General features: G+C 36.7%; 1 pseudogene; it reads left to right on the forward strand.

The window, feature by feature from the left end:
* Positions 1-15,554, forward strand: part of LOC133633951 (protocadherin-18-like) — a 24,246-nt pseudogene extending 8,692 nt beyond the window's left edge.
* The last annotated feature ends 1,590 nt before the right edge of the window (positions 15,555-17,144 follow it).

Below are 17,144 nucleotides of genomic sequence, written 5' to 3' on the forward strand. Positions count from 1 at the left end.
CAAATTCGATTTTCAAATTTTGTCGGTTTTAACCTAAAATCATGTTTTTTGATACTTGCGCCATCGTGGAAGTATGTTTACGTCTCTTATATTACCATAATAATTAGGGATGTCCGATAATATCGGACTGTCGATATTATCGGCCGATAAATGCTTTAAAATGTAATATCGGAAATTATCAGTATCGGTTTCAAAATTATCAGTATCTGTTTCAAGAAGTAAAATGTATAACTTTTTAAAACGCCGCTGTGTACACGGACGTAGGGAGAAGTACAGAGCGCCAATAAACCTTAAAGGCACTTCCTTTGCGTGGCGGCCCAGTCACATAATATCTACGGCTTTTCACACACACAAGTGAATGCCACCCATACTTGGTCAACAGCCATACAGGTCACACTGAGGGTGGCCGTATAAACAACTTTAACACTATTACAAATATGCGCCACACTGTGAACCCACACCAAACAAGAATGACAAACACATTTCGGGAGAACATCCGCACCGTAACACAACATAAACGCAACAGAACAAATACCCAGAACCCCTTGCAGCACTAACTTTTTCGGGACGCTACAATATACACTCCCCGCTACCCCCTACCCCCCCATCTCAAGTAAGTGTATAACAATAACACAAGTCCAACAACACTAGTCCAAAATAATTAAATAATGTCCAATAAACGCAACAAAAATGTTTAATATTGCCATGGACTCTCTCAGGCAGAGCAGGTAGGCAAAGGGGCCATGTGCGCTGAGTGAGGAGCAGAGGACTAGAAAGAGGTGCGCTAAGAAACGTCAGCTCTTAGGGAAATCGTAAAATATACCGGACGTATAACATCAAGAAACTGCAACGAAAGTATCAATCTCATCAAACTTGTATCCATATGATACCATTCCTTTCCTTGGTACCAATAATAATGAGACTTGAATCGATATGCCCACCTCTACTTAACATCGAAATGTAGTCCAACAGCCACACGAGGTTGTTTTCGTCTTGTATTTTAGTCAAGTCATTTACAAAAGGTAAACATGCTAGGCTATAGTCTACTAGGAGCTAGCAGCTACACAATAACTAAGTCCACAATAGCACACATGTCATACTCAAATTGTATTGTTGTCTAAAACAGCACATTAGTCAATATAATCAAGTATAATAATTATAGTTGCATGTTATTTACACATACAAAGTCTCTAAGGCAGAAGCGTATTAGAAAGCATCCGGTAACAAACGTGTCCGCATCATTCAACTTAATGCATCATGAGCTTAACTTAATGAATTATTGTTTGGCACTACGTGTGTCCAAAAAAATAAATGACCACTTAACTTTAATCTAAAGACAGCATTGAGTCCATTCTAGACAGTTAATAATAAATGTGTTAGTGTTTTTACACATACAAAGTCTCTAAGGCAGAAGCCTATTAGAAAGTATTCAGTAACAAAGGTGTCCGCATCATTTAATTTTCTGCGTCATGAGTTTAACTTAATGCATTATTGTGGCCAACAGAAATAAGCACTCCACTTCAAATTAAAGGCAGCATGAATCCATTCCAGACGGGTAATGCAGTGGAAGCTCAATTTACGAACTTAAATGGTTCTTGAACAGGGTTCGTAAATGGAAAAGTTTGTATAGTGAAGCAGAGTTCTCCATAAGTAACAATGTAAATATCAATAATGGGTTCAAGCTAGGGATGTCCGATAATGGCTTGTTGCCGTTATCCGATATTCCAATATTGTCCAACTCTTTAATTACCGATACCGATATCAACCGATACCGATATCAACCGATACTGATATGTACAGTCGTGGAATTAACACAATATTATGCCTAATTTGGACAACCAGGTATGGTGAAGATAAAAAATGTATAAAATAAAATAAGATAAATAAATTAAAGAAAGTAAAACAATATAAAAACAGTTACATAGAAACTAGTAATTGATGAAAATTAGTAAAATTAACTGTTAAAGGTTAGTACTATTAGTGGACCAGCAGCACACACAATCATGTGTGCTTACGGACTGCATCCCTTGCAGACTGTATTGATATATATTGATATATAATGTAGGAACCAGAATATTAATAACAGAAAGAAACAACCCTTTTGTGTGAATGAGTGTAAATGGGGGAGGGAGTTTTTTTGGGTTGGTGCTCTAATTGTAAGTGTATCTTGTGTTTTTTATGTTGATTTAATTTAAAAAACAACAACGATACTGATAATAAAAAAAACGATACCGATAATTTCCGATATTACATTTTAAAGCATTTATCATCTCTAGTTCAAGCCTTGACCTATTTTCGTAAATCTTTGTACACTCTTAAGCACAATATTAAGTGTTATACAGTACTGTATATTAAATAAACATAAGGAGGGGATGGACTGTGCCGAATGTGCTGCCCTGTCATCACAAAATCACAAAAACCTTCAATTCTAACAACAATATTGGTATAATAAAAAGTAAAATCCACTTGCATTAACATGGAGCTAAGGAAAGCAAGAGAGAGATGCCCCCTCCCATCCCCTTCGGTGTTATTCAGGTTTTTTTACAATCAAAACTTGATATAGCTTTTTGGGACTCATATTGAGTTTGCAAAATGGACACAACTTGTTAAAAGGGGAAAAAACACACAAAACATTGCACACTAAAGCGTAACTAGGAAGGCAGAATGTGAGTGTAAGGTTCCACCTCTGCTACAATTATGATTATTAAATGAATGACTGAATGGAGCGTTACTACACAGAGACATGGTTCGGACACATGGCTCAATCTAAAAGTTTGTAAATCGCAAAAAATCGCAAATAGAGAAGTTCGTAAATCGAGGTTCCACTGTAACAAATATGTTAGTTTTTCATACTTCCCATTGTTCTCTGTTTGACTATTTTCACTTGATCAAACCTTTTCTAACAATCCACACTACAAAAGAATAAAAACATGTATGCTTCGGACCATACTCCAGGCTCAATCATCAGTATCGCGTCGGAAGTGGAACTCCGTCAAAGTCGTCTATTTATAAGAAATACTTACGAGTTTGTTGGGAGATACAGCACATTTCAGAAGTTGTTTGATTTGAGAACAATGTATTTGTTCTTTTCATTAAACCTTTGCTTTCAACTCTCTTCTTTTGTAACGGTTCCATGTAGGTATGCATTACAAGACATGGACAAGTTCAGCCTAAAGGACAGTGGGCGTGGGGACAGCGAGGCGGGGGACAGTGATTGTGAAATGGGGAGAGAATCCCCCGTGGACAGACTGTTGCTGGGGGAAGGCTTCTCTGACTTAATACATTTGGAAATGCACCACCGCCTCCATCCAGGTATGTTGATATCACATCATCTTATTTCATATCATCTTATCTGGTTATCATTCCAGCTGATGTTTTTGGCCTGGAAATGAGGTTGTTCTTCTGCTAATACTAGACCAGGCTGCATGGAACAATGATCAACTATGATTGATTTTTATCTTGTATTTCTTACATTTTTAAATCATAGACTGGTGGTTTGAATTATTGCTAGTTGGTCGGGTAATAGTTAGAAAGGACTTCAAATGTAATTGTTTTTGGAAAATATATTAAAGTTTTCTACTGGATATTTTCAATAAACCTATTTGAAATATGGAATAGTTATATCAGAAGGTAAACTTACAACATCAGTTGGGGATACAATAAAAAATATTACAATTTAAGTTAAATGTTGTTTCTTTAAATGCTAAAACTTAACTTAATATAAATGTGACAAAAAAAATATTTTGTAATGGATTTTTTTAATTTACCTTCCATTAAAAATATGTAATGAACATATCAGAGAGAGAAAATTGTAATTTTTTTCTAAAGCAACATTATAAATACATTTAAATGTAGAAACAATTTGTTTTACTTATGGATTTTGTTGTTTAATGTTCCATTAAACAATTGGAATGGTCATATCAGAGTCTAAACTTACAAAATCAGTGGCAGCTAAAATCAAAATTTGAATTTAATTTTTTTTTCTTTTTTAATATTTAAAGAAAATAAATAAAAGTACAATAAATTTAAATGTGACAAAAACATTTTTCTTATTGATTTTTAAAAAATAAACCTTCCATTGAAAATATGGACTTGTCATAACATAGTGAGTTGAAAATTAAAAGTCGGTAGGTATTTTAAGTTAAATGTGAATATAAAAAAAAAGTTTTAAAATGAAAACGTGTTAATATTTACAACAGTGGTTCTCAAACTTTTTTTAAAACAAGTACTACCACCTCAAAAAACCTTTGGCTCTCCAAGTACCACCATAATGACCAACATGAAAATACAGTAGTGTAGTAGGCCTAGATATTAATTAAAAACAAGACAAAGGTTTTAGTTAACAAGTATATTTTAATATTTTTGGCCACTGTAACATTAAATACAGCTTGAACAGTAACACTGTGTTTGAATGTAGGAAAAAAAACTGTACTTTAATCAAGGGATTCTTTGGCGTACCACTAGATCAGGGATCGGCAACCCAAAATGTTGAAAAAACCATATTGGACCAAAAATACAAACACATTTTTTTGTCTGGAGCTGCAAAAAATTAAAAGCCTTATATAAGTGTTATAATGAAGGCAACACATGATGTAAGTGTCTATATTAGCTATATTAGCATACTATCAAAATGACTGTGTGTTGCAGGCTGACGCAAATCTTTGTGTTGACAGAAATGTTAAAATGTTATATTTATTTTACACATTTTTACAACATTGGAAAAATACTAAAACGGAGGCTTTTCAGAGGGTGAGATAACTCCTGGAAATTTCTGGCTTAGAATGGCCAAAGGTAAAGATGTGTATGTCCAAGTTGAAGGAAACGGAAACTGCAAATAAAATAACCTCCAATATACGAGGCATAATTATGCATTATGTACATACAGCTAGCATGTTAGCATCAATTAGCTTGCAGTCATGCATGCACTGACCAAATATGCCAGATTAGCACTCCAACAAGTCAATAACATCAACAAAGCTCACGTTTGTGCATTAACGCACAGCATAAAAAGTTTGGTGGACAAAATGAGACAAATAAGGAGTGGCAAAAAACCCGTCTTACTGTGGCAGCGTCGGAAAAAAGTTATACATGTAAACAAACTACGGTGCTTTCAAGGACTTCCAAAATTAGTAGGACAAAATGGCATGTTTAATGTAAACAGTGGGATTTCTAACAATTAGGAAGGCTTGTGTCATGTTTGTCCTCCTACAGAAACCATGTTAAAACTAAATATATATTTTTTTCCTCATCTTTTTCCATTTTCATACATTTTAGAAAAAGCAGTGCTGACCCCCGCACTAGAGGGAGCCTGCGTACCACTAGTGCAGGGGTCTCCAAAGTGCGGCCCGCAGGTCATTTTTTAACGGCCCCATGGCACATATTAAAAATATGATTGAAAAAAATAAAAAACATTAAAAGTGGTATTTAAAGAGCAAACAGGTGAAATGTAACAAGAAAATGTAGCAATGTTTACTCTAATAACACAAAGCTGCCATGTAGGCTGTTTCTTTCTTTAAAAAATAATAATGAATCAAAATCAATGTCATTATGAATTATTGAACTATTCAAGGCTCCAATTACGTCACATTAAATATTTTGAGATATTTTTTGGGGAAAATGTTGCATATTTTGTTTGCCATGTAAAAAAATTAGCTGTTTTTTTTAAAGAAGGGCCTAAAACAAACAAACAAAAAACATAAACAACAATAAAACTTATAATTGATAGATAGATCTGAAGTTGATCTCGAGATTATTGTGTTAAAAGTAAACAGTAAAAAAAAAAAATTACAATTTATTTTTTAACACTTTAATGAGTAGGATCCTTTTGGATCCCCTACAATTTTAGTGTGATTAGTTTTTTAAGTGTCATTGCTCAAAAAATAATAATGAATTAAAATCAATGGTGTTATGAGTTATTGACCTTTTTAAGTCTCCAATTATTATATAATCTCAAATATCCCACTTAAAAATTTTATTGGGTGAAAATATTGCATATTTTGTGTTTTCTTCATTAAAGAAAAAGGGTTTTCTTTGACAAAAAGAGCATACAATTTATATCTTTAAAAAATGTTATATTGACAGATAGACCTAATGTTGATCTAGAGATTTAAAAACTTGAATAATGACACAAATAATAATACTGAATAATGACACATTTTTTATATTTTTTGGACCAAAACAACCCTTTGGGGTTTTGGTTTGAGTGGAAGCCTGAGTGGAAGCCTAAATGTATATTTTTTATACATATATTGTATTGGTTTTTAAAATAAAAATATCAAAATGGCCCCTGTTAGCTTTGATTTTTCAATGTGCGGCCCTCAGTGGAAAAAGTTTGGACACCCCTGCACTAGTGGTACTTGTAACACAGTTAGAGAATCCCTGATATAGTGGATTAATTTACATAATTCAACAACAACTTTATTGTCACTTTCACTGTTACAATGACAATCAGTTCATTATCACAAAGCTCAATTGGAATTTTGCAACAAAACCCATTATCAATAAATACAATAATTCTTTATGTAAATGTTTACGTGGAAATATCGGCGGCAAGGAACTTTGCACGGACGAGTGAAGAGAAAATAATATATTTTAAAATAATATGAACATATCTCCCTCTTGGCAATAATGGCAGTGACTGAATGAGCTGTCTTCCCATGCACTGTTGGAGCCATCGTGTCCGACAAATGTCTGCGCTGTACGGACAGGTCAGGACTAATAGTCGGTACAGCTGCTGCCAACACCACCATTCAGCACGGTGCAAACACCATCCTATTGTCCTCTACCACACGGCCTCCATTTCCACGCTTGTTATCTCACTGAGAGAGGTTACAGTGTGTGCCGGCCTGTTTGTGTCACTCTGTGTGTGTGTGTGTGTGTGTGTGTGTGTGTGTGTGTGTGTGTGTGTGTGTGTGTGTGTGTGTGTGTGTGTGTGTGTGTGTGTGTGTTGGTGCGTTATCTGCCCCCTATGAGTCGAGTCTGTAAAATCCTCCCCGGAGTGGAGATGAGTCGCCTGTCACTCATCGGTATGCGTCTCAGGGTGCAGCCTCCACACACACACACACTCTCACACACACTCCTTCATTTTCTTTCCTTTCTCTTTTTTGCCTTCCGTTGAGTGACAGTGTTGCACTTTCATGTCTGAACTGAGGAGAATTCACAGTAATTGCTTTTAGAATTATGTTATTCTCTCTCTCAGTCTGTGCCTCTCTCAACCTCCGCAACCCGCAGACCTCCTACACATGTTTTTTTGTTCTGCGCATGTAATGTATTCTTTTTATTAATTGTGCTTGATAAGGGAGCGGTCTTTGTCAATCTGTTCTTTAAGGCGCTCAGCTCGCTCGCCCCGTCTTATGCTAATATGCACAAAAAAACCACACACAAACGCTGAGGGGTTAGGATTATCCGGGTTGTTTCTTGGTCGGATTGAATTGGTTGAGATTTTCTATTTAGATGGTGTGTTCATGATAGGTATGATAAAACACGACCAGGTTCGCCACACTTGAAGATGGCGGAGAAGCGTGCGAGATGATAAGAGGAGTCGAGCGATGGTTTTCTTATCTCGCCCCAACCCTGATTTTCATGTCGAAGCTTATAAATAACGTTTACTTATTAATGATAATGGATTAGATTTATATAGCGCGGTTCTAGACAATCAAAGCACTCTGCGAAGAACTGAGATCACATCCTTCATTGACTCCACTTAAACTTTAATGTACGATAGGGTTGTCACGAGAGCAGACTTTTAGTAGTTGATACGACACCTGTGGAGTTCCGTGATTTTCAATATTTCAATCAGATTTTTTTGACTCCATTTTAGATACAATTTTTGACCTCGGATCCAATCCGATATTTGGGCCTCAGATCCGATCAGATTTTGTTGGCCTCAATTTCAATCAGATTTTTTTAAACTTTTGAATTGATCCAGGTTTTTGGCCTCAGATTTAATCAGATTGTTTTACTTTTGATTCAATCCAGGTTTTTTGGTTTCAGATTCGATCCGTTTTTTTAGCTTCAGATCTGATCAGATTTTGTTGGCCTCAGATTCAGTCAGATTTTGTTGGCCTCAGATTCAATCAGATTTTGTAAATTTTTGATTCGATGTAGGTTTTTGGCCTCGGATTCGATCCGATTATTTAGCTTCAGATCCGATCAGATCTTGTTGGCCTCAGATTCAATCAGATTGTTTTTTAAACTTTTGAGTCGATCCAGGTTTTTGGCCTCAGATTCAATCAGATTGTTTTACTTTTGATTCAATCCAAGTTTTTGGCTTCAGATTTGATCCAAATTTTTAGCTTCAGATCTGATCAGATTTTGTTGGCCTCAGATTCAACCAGATTTAGTAAACTTTTGATTCGAACCAGGTTTTTGGCACCAGATTCAATCAGATTGTTTTAAACTTTTGATTCAACCCAGGTTTTTGGCTTCAGATTCGATCCGATTTTTTAGCTTCAAATCTGATCAGAATTTGTTGGCCTCAGAATCAATCGGATTTTGTAAACTTTTGATTCCATCTAGGTTGGAATTGGGGGTTAAATCACCAAAAATGATTCCCGGGCGCGGCACCGCTGCTGCCCACTGCTCCCCTCACCTCCCAGGGGGTGATCAAAGGGGATGGGTCAAATGCAGAGGACAAATTTCACCACACCTAGTGTGTGTGTGACAATCATTGGTACTTTAACTTTAACTAACTTTTTGGCCTCTGATTTTATCCGATTTTTTAGCTTCAGATCCAATCAGATTTTGTTGGCCTCAGATTCAATCGGATTTTTTTAAACTTTTGATTCGATCCAGGTTTTTGGCCTCAGATTCAATCAGAATGTTTTACTTTTGATTTGATCCAGGATTTTGGCCTCAGATTCGATCCAAATTTTTAGCTTCAGATCTGATCAGATTTTGCTGGCCTCAGATTCAATCAGATTTTTTTTAAGCTTTTGATTGGCGACTTGTCCAGGGTGTACCCCGCCTTCCGCCCAATTGTAGCTGAGATAGGCTCCAGCGCCCCCCGCAACTCCGAAGGGAATAAGCGGTAGAAAATGGATGGATGGATGGATGGATTCGATCCAGGTTTTTGGCCTCAGATTCAATCAGATTGTTTTACTTTTGATTTAATTCAGATTTTTGGCTTCAGATTCTATCTGATTTTTTAGCTTCAGATTCAATCCGATTTTTTAGCTTCAGATCTGATCAGATTTTGTTGGTCTCAGATTCAATCAAATTTTGTAAACTTTTTATTCGAACCAGGTTTTTGGCACCAAATTCAATCAGATTTTTTTACTTTTGATTCAATCCAGGTTTTTGGCTTCAGATTCAATCCATTTTTTTAGCTTCAGATCTGATCAGATTTTGTTGGACTCAGATTAAATCAGATTTTGTAAACTTTGATTCGATGTAGGTTTTTGGCCTCGGATTCGATCCGATTTTTTTAGCATCAGATCCAATCCGATTTTGTTGGCCTCAGATTGTATCAGATTTGTTTTAAACTTTTGATTCGATCCAGGTTTTTGGCCTCAGATTCAATCCGATTTTTTTACTTTTGATTCGATCCAAGTTTTTGGACCCAGATTCAATCCGATTTTTTAGCTTCAGATCCGATCACATTTTTTTGGCCTCAGATTCAATCAGATTTTTAAACTTTTGATTCGATCCAGGTTTTTAGCCTTAGATTAAATCAGATTGTGTTACTTTTGATTGGATCCAGGTTTTTGGCCTCAGATTTAATCCGATTTTTTAGCTTCAGATCCAGTCAGATTTTGTTGGCCTCAGATTCAATCAAATTTTTGCTTTATATTCTATCCAACTTTTTGGCCTCAGATCCGATCCTGATCCAAATTTTTTGAGCCTCAGATCCAATCCAGATCCAAATTTTGGGAGCCTCACATCCGATCCAATTTTGAGTTCCAATCCAATACTTTGACAATAGATTCTTAAATTGAATATGCTTTATAGCAAGTACTGTAACTAAAGTAAACACAATCACGCATTTTTACAAAGCTTATCGCATTAAATGTAGAATTTGCTAGTATTGTTGTCAATCAGATGATGTATTACATTTCTGATATTGAATTCTGTATACACATTTTTTTTAACAAAATAATGTGTCTGGTGCGCAATAACTAAACAAAAGCAAAAACTACAGTACAACAGGCTCCCATTTAACTTGTGTGGCTTTTGCCCTCAAAGCCTTCATGTATCCAGAGACTTACTCCCTGAGTTTGTGTGTGTGTGTGTTTGTGTGTGACATGCTAGCCGTTCCTTTTCCTCTTGTCCTGCAATGATACTTGGAAGAAATGTAATATATGTTCTGCCATAGTGCTGAGGATTAGTATCTTAGAAGTGGCTTTGCACTGTGGACAGACCACATGTTGGTTGCAGCTTGCTCTGAAATTGGAGCATGTGCTCTGGCAAGACACGGCTTGCAACATCTCGCAATTCAAGACAAGTACAGTATATAAAATAAACAATATTGTTCTTAATATTCTTCCAATATCGTAGCGGCTATTAAAGAGATAGAAATAAATGAAGAAGACACGTTTTTTTGCTCCAGTTTTTTCATTCAGGCTGTTTTTTTGTTTATACAATAAGCAACAGGTCCATAAAAAATCAGCGTACCCCAAATAGCCCCCGGGCTCCACTTTGAACATCCCTGGTTCACTTATTTCACCAGGAAGGCAAAGTGTTGCCCAACGGCAAAAGGGATCTCTGATTCGATCCAAGGTTGTTAAAGGTTGTGTCACTTCTGGAGGGTTTACACAAGCTTTGCATGACAGTTGTTTGCGCACTCGATGGGCTTGTGGAGGCGGCGCTTAGCGACTACTTCGTCTTTTTTGACCGTTTGTATTTGATAACCCAATAAATGGGTGACGTAAAGATCTGATTCACTTTCACTGTGTCACACTCCTTCTGTTACGTATTTTACTCTTTGGCAAAAAAGCTGTCGCTTTGTGGCCCGCAGTTTGATGCATAAAGCTACCGTTTATCAATGAGGGTGAAACAAAAGCATTTTTTTTTTATTTTTATTTTTTAAATCCCGCTGAAAGTGAATGTGAATTTTTTCAAATTTCCACATTTCTCAACAAATTCAAGCCATTCCACCTTCGAAATATTCCACTTACCCAGGACTACTTTTTCCTAATCGCAGCCACCCACCTTGCTCCCAGTAACACCTACACTGGTGTATGAATGTGCAGGACTCCCTTGACAAAGAGATTCTTAATCTCAACGGGACATTCTTGGGTCAGTAAAGGGTAAAAAAAAAGAAGAAAAATATGTCTGAAAGATTCCCGCTTTACCATAACATTCACTATTAAAAAGTGATTTCTCCACTACCACGTTCCAAAGTCCAAGTCCTACCGTGCTTACAATAGGATACTATCTTTTTCAGCAACTGTTTTGGTATGCCACCATAATATTATATGTTGGTACTTAACGTATAGTACAGGCCAAAAGTTTGGACACACCTTTTCCTCATTCAAGGTGTTTTCCTTATTTCCATGACTATTTACATTGTAGATTGTCACTGAAGGCATCACAACTATGAATGAACACATGTGGAGTTATGTACTTAACAAAAAAAGGTGAAATAACTGAAAACATGTTTTATATTCTAATTCCTTCAAAATAGCCACCCTTTGCTCTGATTACTTTTTCACACGTTCTTGGTATTCTCTCAATGAGCTTTAAGAGGTAGTCACCTGAAATGGTTTTCACTTCACAGGTGTGCTTGAAGCTCATCGAGAGAATGCCAAGAGTGGGCAAAGCAGTAATCAGAGCAATGGGTGGCTATTTTGAAGAAACTAGAATATAAAACATGTTTTTTTTTGTTAAGTACATAACTCAACATGTGTTCGTTCATTCATAGTTTTGATGCCTTCAGTGACAATCTACAATGTAAATAGTCATGAAAATAAAGAAAACCCTCTGAATGAGAAGGTGTGTCCAAATTTTTGGCCTGTACTGTATATTAACTGTTAGCATGCCATGTTTTTTTTTTATAACTACTTTTGCAGGAATACACTTATGAGTCAAATATTTTGGGACACATGCTAAGATGTTAACATTACATTGCTAGTTTGTTTACAACATTTTGCAGGTACACGCCTCACTTTTCTATTTTTTGTTACTTGGCACTACTTAGATGGCGTGCTAACTGTTAGCATTTCAGTTCAGCTTCGTGTTTTTAGCATTCACACCCGAATTCTAGCCATTGCATTTGCTAGTTTTTATTCCAGTTGTATTTACATATAATTTTCATAAACATTGTATTCATGAAAGTGCTTGTGTGTGGAAAATTTGACAGTGAAATTGTTTCGCACTCAAGTATTCTATTTTTTTTGGTTCTATTAAGTCTTATCTTGGGTGAGGAAAAAAATAAAAATAATAATTTCAATGTCACAACATATAGATAAAGTAGCACCACACAAAATTCTTACAATGAAAACACAAACCAAATGAAATCAATATAATCAGTATCGTAAAATATTCCCCCCAAAAATAGAGTATGTATTGGTATAAATATGTGCACGGTGGCACAGGGGTTAGTGCATGTGCCTCACAATACGAAGGTCCTGAGTAGTCCTGGGTTCGATCCTGCGCTCAGGATCTTTCTGTGTGGAGTTTGCATGTTCTCCCCGTGACTGCGTGGGATCCCTCCGGGTACTCCGGCTTCCTCCCACCTCCAAAGACATGCACCTGGGGATAGGTTGATTGGCAACACTAAATTGGCCCTAGTGTGTGAATGTGAGTGTGAATGTTGTCTGTCTAGCTGTGTTGGCCCTGCGATGAGGTGGCGACTTGTCCAGGGTGTATCCCACCTATCGCCCGAATGCAGCTGAGATAGGCTCCAGCACCCCCCGCCACGCCAAAAGGGACAAGCGGTAGAAAATGTATGGATGGATGGATGAATTATTTGGATCCAACATGTGTTATAACCGCTACTAGTGGTTGTTTTCTTGGTGACAATAGGTAACTTTTACAAAAGAAAAACAAAAAAACAGTCTTTTGAATGCCTCTTTGAAAGGAAATAGGGTTGTAGCTATTGATTATTTTTAGAGATGTCCGATAATATCGGCCGAAAAATGCTTTAAAATATAATATCGGAAATTATCGGTATCTTTTTTTTAATTATCGGTATGTTTTTTTAAATTTTGTATTTTTTTATTAAATTAACATAAAAAACACAATATACACTTACAATTAGTGCACCAACCCAAAAAACCTCCCTCCCCCATTTACACTCATTCACACTCATTTACACAAAAGGGTTGTTTCTTTCTGTTATTAATATTCTGGTTCCTACATTATATATCAATATATATCATTACAGTCTGCCAGGGATACAGCCCGTAAGCACACACGATTGTGCGTGCTGCTGGTCCACTAATAGTACTAACCTTTAACAGTTAATTTTACTCATTTTCATGAATTACTAGTTTCTATGTAACTGTTTTTACACTGTTTTACTTTCTTTTTTATTCAAGAAAATGTTTTTAATTTATTCATCTTATTTTATTTTATTTTATTTTTTTAAAAAGGACCTTATATTCACCATGCCTGGTTGCCCAAATTAGGCATAATAATGTGTTAATTCCACGACTGTATATATCGTATTGGTTGATATCGGTATCGTTAATTAAAGAGTTGGACAATATCGGAATATCGGATATCGGCAAAAAGCCATTATCGGACATCCCTAATTATTTTAGTAATCAAATAATCTATTAGTTTGTTCGATTAACCGAGTGATCGGATAAAACACACTTTATACCCTCAATGTGTATTTTAAGGAAATGATTTGCTATAAACAATTATTTTTTGGGCTTTTTATAACCTTCAAGTTCCGGGTAATCCATTTTTCTTAGCCTCACTCATTATTCGACCGTACACGATATCAGTCTCAACATTTGTCTAATCAACTCAAAGAGGCATCTCTACCACCGATTAGTTTTTCCTAATTATTTGTTCATACATTACTTATGAAATGTGACTTCCTGTGGAATTGTTTATGTTTATCTCAGATTTACGACGTGCATTAAAGTTGACAGCGAGCACTCTCAATCTTCCGATGTTTACTTTCCTTGATTGTGATAAAGTGCGATGTGCGGCTCTGACGTTTGTTGTTTGTCTCTCTGCAGCAATGAGACTTTGCACGGACGAATGTCGGGTTCTGGGACATTCCGACCAGTGTTGGATGCCCCCGCTGTCCTCGCCGGCGTCGTCCTCGGACTATCGCAACAACATGTACATACCGGGGGAGGAGTCCGCCCAGCAGCCTCAGGTCGATGACGACCAGTCCTCGGAGGAGTCGGAACGGCACAAGGGTTTTTCCACCTTTGGCAAGGAGCCCGGCAACGAGGAGGCGGGACAGACGGGAGTTGCCGCGGCGGGAGGAGGTGACGCGTGTACGCCCGTCGGAGGGTCCCTCCTCACGGAGATGAACAGCGTCTTCCAGCGGCTCCTCCCCCCTAACATGGACTCATACAGCGAGTGCGCCGAAACAAGCCCGCCCTCGTCCTCGGCAGCCGGCGAGAGAGGAAGCGGACGCAGCAACGCCGTCCCACAGGATAGCCGGCGAGGTTTGCTACCCGGTGGCAAGGGTCCGGCTTACCCGCCGGGCGTGGCCGCCTGGGCCGCCAACACCCATTACCTCAACCCAGGAGGCGGCTCTGTCGGGAGCGGCCACGTCCCGCCCAGCCCCGCCTCCTCGTCAACCCCCGCCAACGGACAGCCGCCGCACCTCAAATGGCTGCCCGCCATGGAGGAGATTCCAGAGAACTACGAGGAGGACGAATTTGACGGCGTCTTCTATCAGGGCGGCAAACGCAGCGAGGGTCGCCAAGAGGCCGCCGGGGTGGACGCCAGCGAGCTGGTGCACGAGATTAACAAGCTGCTGCAGGACGTCAGGCAGAACTAACGACGGCGAAAACGTTTATAAAAAAACAAAACAAAAAAACCCTGCTTTGTGCTCAACGTGACGCTGGTGTGTGTGTGCTTTTTCCAAATATTCTCTCGCTAATCTGAGAGACGTTCAATTAAAACATCAGAAACTCAAACTTGTTGGGATTTTAAAGGAAAATCCACCAACAGACTTTTTTTTTTTTTTTTTATGTTTCCAGATGCCGACTTAAGGTTGAAAATTTACAGTGAATATTAAATGTAAAGTGTGAGAAAAAGACGCCTTCACTTGAATATTGTGCTCTGTCTCCGGTATCGTTATCATGGAATGTAAGTGTACAAATGTATTCGGGGGTATTTTAAAAATACACTTTTTTGTATATTTATATGTGTGTCGATGTATGTTTTGTACAGAAAAAGTCTATTTTTTATACTGTCATGTCATACATGGTCTCATGGTCAGTGTCTTTTTGTTCTCCTTTGTTACTTTCGTATTTATTTTTTATGGAAGATCTGTGAAAAAAAATTAAATAAAAATCACATTCCAGTACAGTTCCATGTTGGAAGATGGTTTGTACGTACTGTGTAGTCATGACCCAGACCAATAAAAATGAATGAATATAAATATGTTTTTGTTTTGTATTTATTTTTTGTATTTTACTCAGGCACCTGTTATATTATGTAGGGCCAAATGGAACAGAATTAAATAAATAAATACATATTTAAATAATTACAATTTGAATGAAGTACATAACTGTGTCCTTGTTGTTTATGTCAAATTACATTTAATGAATGATTAATTTAATTATTTCACAATTTGATTAAAAAAAATTAAATAATTAATTAATTACACATGTATATGTAATAAGTAATTTATTTATTTAATTATGTCCATTATTATATAAGAGTCATTTGAATTAAATTAATAATGATATTTCTAGTCCTAAAACTTCATGTTGCCACTTTGTCTTTTAGCACCTCCTAACGTCCAGCATCAGAACTGCACCACATTTAAATTACACTAGCAGTTCTAACTAATCCAATAAAAATGTATTAAATATACTTTTGAGTATTATGTTTTTGCTACATTTACTGATTAGTGTTTGTCAGTGGCGTAATAAATGTTTCACTTTGATTCCTGCAGCCGATTCAGTAAATGCTAATACAAAATATACATTTATATGTAACAAAGTGTAAATTCAGTTATTACATTTTTGAGATGTGCTGCTGGTATTGATTGAAATTGAGGGTTTATTTGCACACAAACACAATGCTGTCATCATGTGACTTTCATAAATGAACAATGTTGAGCAATTTGTTCATAATTTGCCACAATCTCCAATACAAATAACTGCAATTATGGCAGCATGTGCGTGTTTGTAACAGTAAGTTGTTATTCATGATGAAAGCGTTGTAATATTCTGTGTATTGTACATCACAGTATGCATGTCAATGACATTTCAAATATCATTTAACATGAATGGGTGCAGCTGGGATAGGCCCCAGGCCCCCTGCTAACAGGGGTAAGCGGTAGAAAATAAATGGATTAAGTATAATATGGTAGGAAGGCTTGGAAATAAGTATTCACAATTAATACTTAGTTACTGTATTTATATACAGTATATTTTTTGTTTACCATTGCCTACTACACACGTTTACAGTAATACGCACAAAAGTTGCAGTCAAAATGATTCAAGAGTCATTCTTAAAGTCATTCTTAAAGAATAACAACGTCAAACTTTGTATTAATAAAACAAGAAAACAATTTAAACTGGGACTGTCAAAAATAACAAGTTAACTCTTTATTAATCACAAAAAATATCACACTAATCCTGACCACACTGTACAGTGGGTCAAAAAATGCCATTTAACTCTTACCAAGTTGTGTGCAAATAAATGACGTGCATTCAAGTCAAACATTTAAAATGTTGCTGGATGAAATTCTGACGAAAAAAAGTGCATTTGTGTACAAATATCAGGTCTTTTCTTAAGCAAATTTTAATTATGCAAACGCGTAATCACCTGTGATTAATCCTGATGAATCCACATTTCAAAACGTGATTATGCTGATTAAAAATTTAAAAAAAAAAGACCATTTGACAGCCCTAAATTGAACACATTTTTTAAAGTGGTCAGTATTTTTGAACCTGGTCATCTTCCAAAAAGGTGCACATGTTGCATGGACATGTACATGTAAAGTACAATGATCAGTTCATGTGGGAGACACAAACATGTTGAGGACAGGGAGTGGG

This window comes from Entelurus aequoreus, linkage group LG18 (assembly GCF_033978785.1).
Source record: "Entelurus aequoreus isolate RoL-2023_Sb linkage group LG18, RoL_Eaeq_v1.1, whole genome shotgun sequence".
Lineage (NCBI taxonomy): Eukaryota > Metazoa > Chordata > Actinopteri > Syngnathiformes > Syngnathidae > Entelurus > Entelurus aequoreus.